Raw genomic sequence first — 7,704 nt, 5'->3', positions numbered from 1 at the left:
TGGGGGAGGGCAGAAAGCAAATGAACAAATAAACAAACAAACAAATAAATTAATTAATAAGTTGTTTTTTAGAGTTTTTTTAATGTTCCACTGCATTAGCCTGGTCTAACTCTATTGGTAAAGTTTTCCAGATTTTTGATGAGTAACAGCAAAAGACCGCCTCACCGCTTCTTTTATGCTTGTCTCTTGAAATAATAAACAGACCACCTTAGTTATGACTTGGAATGGAAGAGGGGCAGGCACTCCAAAAATACAGGAAGGACTCCGATTATTAAAGCTTTATGTACCATCAGTAATATTTTAAAGGTCAGTTCTAAAGGACACTGTAACCAGTGCAAGGATGCTGAGCCTGGTGAGATGTGCTCAATTTTTCTTTTTCTGTTTGAGATTCTTGTTGTGGCATTCTGAACTAACTGCACCCAATAATTTCTTTCTTAGATAATCCTGTTAGGAGCGCCTTACAGTAATTTTTAAGAGCTTGTGGGTTTACATCGTGGCCATCTACTTATTCAGAAACCAGTTCTTACTCTTAAAACCATCCCTTTAGTTTGAGGACTTGCCTGTCCCAGTATTCAACCAGTGTGTATTTGCTTTACTAGGAAAATCAATCAAACGATTTATGAAAAAGGGTGGGCTAGTGCCTTCTGGTCCTCACTAAATTCCTTGTTGTTTTCCACACCTTTAGCTCACAGATCACTTGTTCAGTACATTTTTCTACTCCCCAACCCAATCAATAGCCCACTAAACAAGTAAGAAAGTTAACATCCAGGGACTTTTTAGCTGGGTTGGAAAGCCTGAGCCTTTTAAAGTTTTCTGCTAACTTCATCAATGAATCTTTTGTCGATAACAGCGAAAAAAAACAGTACTTTCTGACATCATGTGGATTATAAAGCTGCCACTATCGCCTGTGAAATTCATTGATTGCCAAAGAGTATTTGCTGCTTTGCCACGTTTATGCGGCCGTACTTAAACTTTTCTGAAAGTTCAGAAGAACCTTGCAACTGGACAGAGATAGAGGACGTGCTGGCGCTTTTCACGAAAGACCACTGAGGAAGGGGGATTTTAGTTTTCGTTCATTCATTCGTCCATATAGACCCGCTTTTTCTGGTATAGATATTTTTGTAACTACTAAGAAAGAAAGAAGAAAGAAAGAAAGAAAGAAAGAAAGAAAGAAAGAAAGAAAGAAGAAAGAAAGAAAGAAAGAGTCCGTAGCATAAACGAAACCCAAGAGAAGAGCCTCGCGTGAAACGGCGCGTTCGCCGCTGGGTCTTTGTGCTGCGCGCACCGACACTCGCGGAGATCCTAGGAGTTGCTGCTCCCTTTCTTTCCCTTTGTTGTTGTTTAGTTGCATTTCGAGGGCGGGACCCGCTGCTGAAATGAACAAGGCGCGGTCAGAGCCCCCTTCACACGTGCAGACAAAGGGATCCAGCAGCACAGCCAAAAACATTCCGCTAACTTAGTATCTGTCAGTTTGGTGAAGTAGCAAAAAGCATGCGAATGTTCCGTACAAATGGCTCGGACGTGATGCAGGACGCCGCACCCGGGCTTGGCTGTCACTAAATAGGAAGAAGTTTGCAGACTCGTGGGGTTGGAAAACTTGCGGAAAGCAGGAGTTGCTGCGCCACAGTTCTGGCAAAGTTGAGGACAAAGCGGAGAGGAGAGTCCCTTTGTTCTGCAACGAGCTTTGAAAGGGAGATCAGGAGACCTCGGCCATCCTCACGGAAACTCCGGCAACTTGTACAGGGTCGGAGCAGGGTAACCGCCCTTCTCATTTTTGGTAAGAACACATTTATTTAGTATTGTGCTTACAATTCAGTATGATCTTAAAAGTATGCGCGTTGATGGATCAGAGAGATTTAATAGATTCTCAACAAAAACGCATAGCTGCAAATTAAAGTTGTAGTCTTTTTAATTTTTACGAGCCTGTTCTTAAAACGCGTTCGACTCGTAAACAATTGCGGAGACAAAGGAAAGATCGATGCAACTTTGAAGTGTTTTTAACAACTTAAACGAAAAGTTTCGTATTAGCAAGCGCCGACTAGAATTGATGGGTTAAGAGAAGTTTACTTACAGCAGAGATCGTGAAAAGAAGATCACAACGAGAAGTTCATCTGCAGAGAGTTAAATGTCCGTGCAACAGGTAGGGAGCGCAGATCCAGGCTTTTATTGTCGGTCTTGCGACCGCCGCACGGTGTCTTTGTTCTCTGCTGCAAACTGACGAGTAAAGTGCACATCCGTTTAAAAAATAAAATAAAATAAATATGTATATCTATCACACGGAGGGATTCTAGGTATTAAACCGGCTTTAGTACTTGAGAGCATGTGTGCTGCAAAAGTTCAAGAGAATCCAACCAAAGTAATTTTTAGTATTGGTTAGTAAAGTTTTTTTTTACTGTATTTATTATATATTACAAATAATAAAAATATTCTTGTGGGATTTTTCTCCCCATTGATACTGTACAATTGTTAGACCAATTCCTTTACAGACAACAAAGAGGGGACTCAGACGGCTCTTTGTTTTATGTGTGTGTGAGGCTGCTTACTCTTATTTCAGGATTCCCTAAGAGTTTAGACGGGGAAAAAAACGAAAGATACCCTCGATCATTCGAGTAAAGTTTTAAGTTGTACAAATTAATCGAATGGAGTGAATATTTAATGAATATAGAATTCCAGTTGATCTCGTAAACTTACTGCATATTTTTGTTGGGGGGGGGGGGGGGGGGGGGGGGGCGGGGTTGATGAACCAAGGGTTGTCTTTTAGGATTGAATATTCGTGGAAGTCTGTCGAGCAACTACTGTACGATCAGCTCATGAAAGATTGAGAGGCTTGGCGGTATGTTACATCACTTATCGAATAAACTTTTTGTCTTCTTTACTTGCTTTCTCGCCAGGGCCTTTCTGGTAGCATTAGTATAAATACACATGATACGGTACGTCTGTGCTTATGGAATTGGTACTATTCACGAATGATGAAAGCATCAGGCGAAAACAATACCTTCGATTTAGGTGCAGCAATAGCGGCCGCGAATAAATGCGCAACATGTGGCAGAACGTAGCATGCTCAGCACTTTGGGCTTGAACCCTGGCTCCATTTATGTCCTGGATGCCTTAGTGTTTCTGTGTTCACATGATCGAATGGAAACCCCTGTTTATTTTACCAAAGAACAACAAAAAAAAAAAAATCTGACGTTTGTGCGTCCCATGATGGAATAACGTCCCGATCGGGTTGATTCCTAACTTCCTGCGACACAGGATCATAACAAGATGTAGATGGGTAAAAAGATTGCATTGCGATTGGAATCTGAACACACACATAAGGATATAAATAAAAAGGACTGGGGCTTAAATCATTCCTCCCGCTTAACGGGGATTCTTGAAAATGCATTATAAATCACAGGAAGTAACCTCTAGTGACTAATAACTGTCGGCGTGGGATACCGAGAAACTGGCTCCGTTCTCGGGAAGTGCGTGCAGTGCACAGCGTGATGGGCTGTAAAGAATCGCCTACATTGTGCGCCGGGTTATAAGATCCTACTCAACTGTGATATCTATCTATCTATCTATCTATCTATCTATCTATCTATCTATCTATCTATCTATCTATCTATCTATCTATCTATCTATCTATCTATCTATCTATCTATCTATCTATAGTGATCTGGTTTCTTATTATTTCTTGTACAGGTGGTCAATCACGTTTCAAAAAGTGGATATTCCACTCATTCTACGCTGGAACACACTTTAAGCTTGACGGATTTATGGAAAGTGATGCCTATTTTATGACCTGCTTGCTGCGTGGACGCAGGACATGGATGGATTCAAAGCGGTCTTCTTCTCACTGGTCACAAGAAACAGGAATACAATTTATGGAAACGCCTGATGTTCCATTGGATTACAGCCTCTTCCTTTTTAAGTCTGAACGTGTTGATAATAATCAAGCTCTGGGATGTTGATTTTCTGCTTTGGATCGTTTACTTGTTCACGTTAGGTAGGTGTTTATGTCATATGAATATGCAGTATTACATAATGGATTCTGCCATCCTCGGTCGAGATCTCTGCACTTCCTTTGCTGAAGCCTCGCGTAAAGCAGAAACAAATAAATGTGCAGACTGCTCACTGTCGGTGTTCAGCCCCGTAGCCGTGATGTAACTGACGCCTCCCGCACTTGCTAGGACTTCATTCAGTAAAATCGTGGCATTCGCGTTGTTTCGCTTAAGCGAGCCCTGGTTAACCATTTGCTGTTCTTTTTCCAAACATGGCTGGACACACCACACATGCCACCTGTGTAAAGCTGGATTGTGCAGAAAGCCAACGCTTTTCGAATATTTTGGTGCGCATTGCCACTTTATAAGCTTCACTTGTTAAAAAGAAAGCACACCGGCAGGTTCAGCAGTGCCGGAGCTGGACAGCGTCAGTGTCCGTGGTCTTATGGAGCCCCGCAGTGACGCGGTGGAAATAGGGGGCTGGTGGGCTGTTAACGCCAGTTACACAGTGGGGATTGGTTGCCGTTAGATTTCCCAAGTGAATTTGTTGCAGTTAGAACAGCGGGTATGTAGCCCCCCATTCGACCGCCCACCCATCCCCATTAAAGATTCGACCAGTTTGCCGTTGCGGTGATGTCATCAATAGCCAATCGGATTCCAGACACTGCAACATCATCTGTTTAACGTTTTTTTTTTTTTTTTTCTGTTCAGGATGGGACTTTTGAGGCAGGAGGCACAGTCATCTTAGATTAGGGTGCGGGAAGCTGTGCGGCATTTTTTTTTTTTTTTGCATTATAGCGCGCACTTTAGTACCGAGTTGTGCCAATGCCCTCACGTTTTGTGTACACTTTTTATGTATTTGAAAACGTCCACAGCATTCTTAAAGTGTAGTCAAGGCTAAAGCGATTCGAAACATGAATGGTTTCACTTGATTATGCTTGGAAGGCTGAGAGTAAAACAGATTGGTGAATTACACACAATGCAATATTAAATTTAACTTGGGCTACGATTAAGTCTTGTTTGATTCCCGACCTGGGGGCTCCCTGAGTGACTGTGGATGCCCTTTACGTGGGCTCTTCTTCCTCCAGTTTGCACCAAACACATTCTGTCCGCTTGATTAATGGCTGCAGATCTTCCAGCTGTGGGATATGTGATCTGGCGTCCCGGGCAGGGCTGGGTCTGGCCATGCGTTCAGTTGTTGCTGCCGGCTCAGCACCGCCGTGTAATGGATACACGCATAAGAAACTGCTAAATATTACATTTTAACATTATTTAGGATTACGGCGCGGCGACTGTTAGTTGTAAGTGTACTTTAAACAGCATGCTACTGAATTTAGTTGAATTAAAAATGAGATGTATAGTAGGGCAGTGAGCGCCGCAGCGTAATTAGATGCCCGTGTTTATAACATTCAATAATACACTGCATTTTTTATTTTAGGAATTTAGTTGAATCTTATAGGGCTCATTTTGAAAATCCAAACGAAATCTTATGTTTTACAATCTGTCCCACCCGGAATTATTTTTTCCGTACCCGACGAATCTTTTATGATGTTAACGGAGCGCTATAGGATTTGATTTCCACCAGGGAATCCTTCAAACTGTAATAAGCAAAGCCCCTGGACTTGCTTCAAAGGGAATAGCTTTATGAGTTCCAGTGAGGATTATAGACATTAATTTATTTTTTTTAGGTGCCTTTCAGCTTGTTTGCTGGATTCTGGCACTGGCTTTCACTCCTTGTATTGCTCAAGAGACATAAGAATCTAAATGGAGAGCTTGTTGGAGGGATCAAGATCCTTGGAGTAGCAGTAGGAGTCAGCGGACTGTCCGATTTTGGGGAATGTGTTTCGTTCATTTGTCGCCCCGTCCTTTTCTCTTGTTTTTCTCTGCACAAAGCACACAGCCACCCGGGCAGACACACCGCATTCCTGTTTTGCCTTGGAGATGATCTCTTCAATCCGGTGACATCCACAAATAACGATGCTCGGATAGGTTCCACAGGTTTTAAAGGCCGACCAAGTGATGTGCCTGAAAGACCCCGGGGGTCTCGTTCTGTTTCGGTTTTGACCACCTTTTTATTTATTTTTTGCTGTAATTTTGGAAGTTGGATTTATTTCTCTTGCTCTGTGCTTCATTCGCGCCTCGCCCGCATACACGGACTGTCGCAGTTGCATATTCCAAATTTGTGATAAATATGACAGCTTAAAAAATGAAATCTAAATCTGTGCTTGTGTTTTTTTTTTCACTTAGGAGTTACTTTATGGGATGCTTGTTCTCTTTTCCATGAAGTGTTTTTGCTTGAAACGGGGCCGAAATGTGGGTGCGACATTCATTGGGTGTAGTCGTTTGGCGTCGTTTAATCGCTGCGTATAATATTTTGCGCAAAAAAAAGAAAGAAAAAAAAACCCTTAAAATTTCCATTAAGCATTGCATACAATAGGAAAAAAGTAACGGAAGTTCAAACTTATTTGTGACAATAAAAAAATGATAGTCTCGTAAAAATAATGGTTCTGAAATGTTATTTTACTGGATTGTGCGATTCCTACTTACAACCATTGTTAGATAAATAATCATTTCATTTTGGGACGGATTCTTTGCTTATCACGTTGGTTCTTTGGGCTTTTCCTAAAACGTGGGCAAAAGAGAAATCTTTAAATATATAGAAGGATACCTAGCAGGATATAAAAGATCAAGAAAACCTGTACCTAATGTGATTATATACAGCAAGTGGTGTTTGTCAGATTAATGGTAATGTATGGAGCCTGTTATGGATCTAAATAACAGAAGGTTCGTTCGGCAGCCCAAAATGGTTCTCCTCTGGCATCGCTTTAAAGAGCCACTTTGGCACCTTTATTTGTAGGAGTGTAGGCACATTTTTTAAATTTCTGGGTCCCCTTTTTTAACTCATATTATAATCTCGGTGTCTGAAACCCTGTCATTCATTTTAAGAAGTATTTGAATTCTCTCTGCTCTGGTTGTTTGGGAGGCACTGCTGTGTGACCAATCCGACGACTTGGGTTCAAAGCTGCCCCGTGTGGAGTTGCTTGCTTCTCCCCATACCTGCAGGGTTCTCCTCCCCACATCCCCTCCAGGCTGCGTCAAAATCTCAATCCAGACCGTCTTCATGTGTAGCTCCTAGCTGGTGGGACAAGCTGCTTACCTCCATTCAAAATTCGGACTCCCTCAATGTGTTTAAGAAGCGTTTGAAGGCTGATTTGTAAGCCAAAAACGTGTGACTCGCTTGTATTTTGTTCTGAGCTCCTCAATTGTAATGATCAATTTTGTACCCTCATATCCTGTGACACTTGTTCTCAAGCAGTCCCCCAGACTGACGATTCCTCGATTATGTTGACCTCTTTTGTGAGTTGCTTTGGATAAGCAAATAAATGTAAATCTCCAAAGACATGCGGGTTGCATTCATGGGGGTCTGTAAACAAGGCCTAGTGCGGTTGTGTGCCTGAGGGGCCCACAGATGGGTGGGTGTCCCTGTTTCCCGGCTGGTCCTCACCTTGTGCCGGATGCTGCTAGAACAGGCTCCACCCCAATCCCCCATAATGCATTATGGCTTGTCGATAAAAAGACTGGGTGACCCAATGGCTGTTTGTTGGCCTACTGTGAGTAAGGGTGGGTTTGGGTGCCTTAGTCTGGACAGACGACAAGTCCTTGACTGGTTTATTCCTTCAAATTCCTGAATTACTGATACTGGAAGTAGCTTGTTGGGAAA

The 7,704-nt window shown here is 42.3% G+C and overlaps 1 long non-coding RNA gene across 1 annotated transcript in view; it reads left to right on the top strand.

Annotated features, from left to right (window-relative positions):
- The first annotated feature begins 1,229 nt into the window (after nt 1–1,229).
- LOC114663510 (uncharacterized) overlaps nt 1,230–7,704 on the top strand; it is a 162,501-nt gene continuing 156,026 nt past the window's right edge. The window contains exons 1-2 of the long non-coding RNA XR_003718135.2: nt 1,230–1,777; nt 3,685–3,988. This is a non-coding gene — a long non-coding RNA (uncharacterized LOC114663510). The remainder of the gene's footprint in view (nt 1,778–3,684; nt 3,989–7,704) is intronic.

The sequence above is a fragment of the Erpetoichthys calabaricus genome, chromosome 13 (assembly GCF_900747795.2).
Source record: "Erpetoichthys calabaricus chromosome 13, fErpCal1.3, whole genome shotgun sequence".
Classification (NCBI taxonomy): domain Eukaryota; kingdom Metazoa; phylum Chordata; class Cladistia; order Polypteriformes; family Polypteridae; genus Erpetoichthys; species Erpetoichthys calabaricus.
The sequence above is the reverse complement of the archived record's forward strand: the minus strand, read 5'-3'. Positions and strand labels throughout refer to the sequence as shown.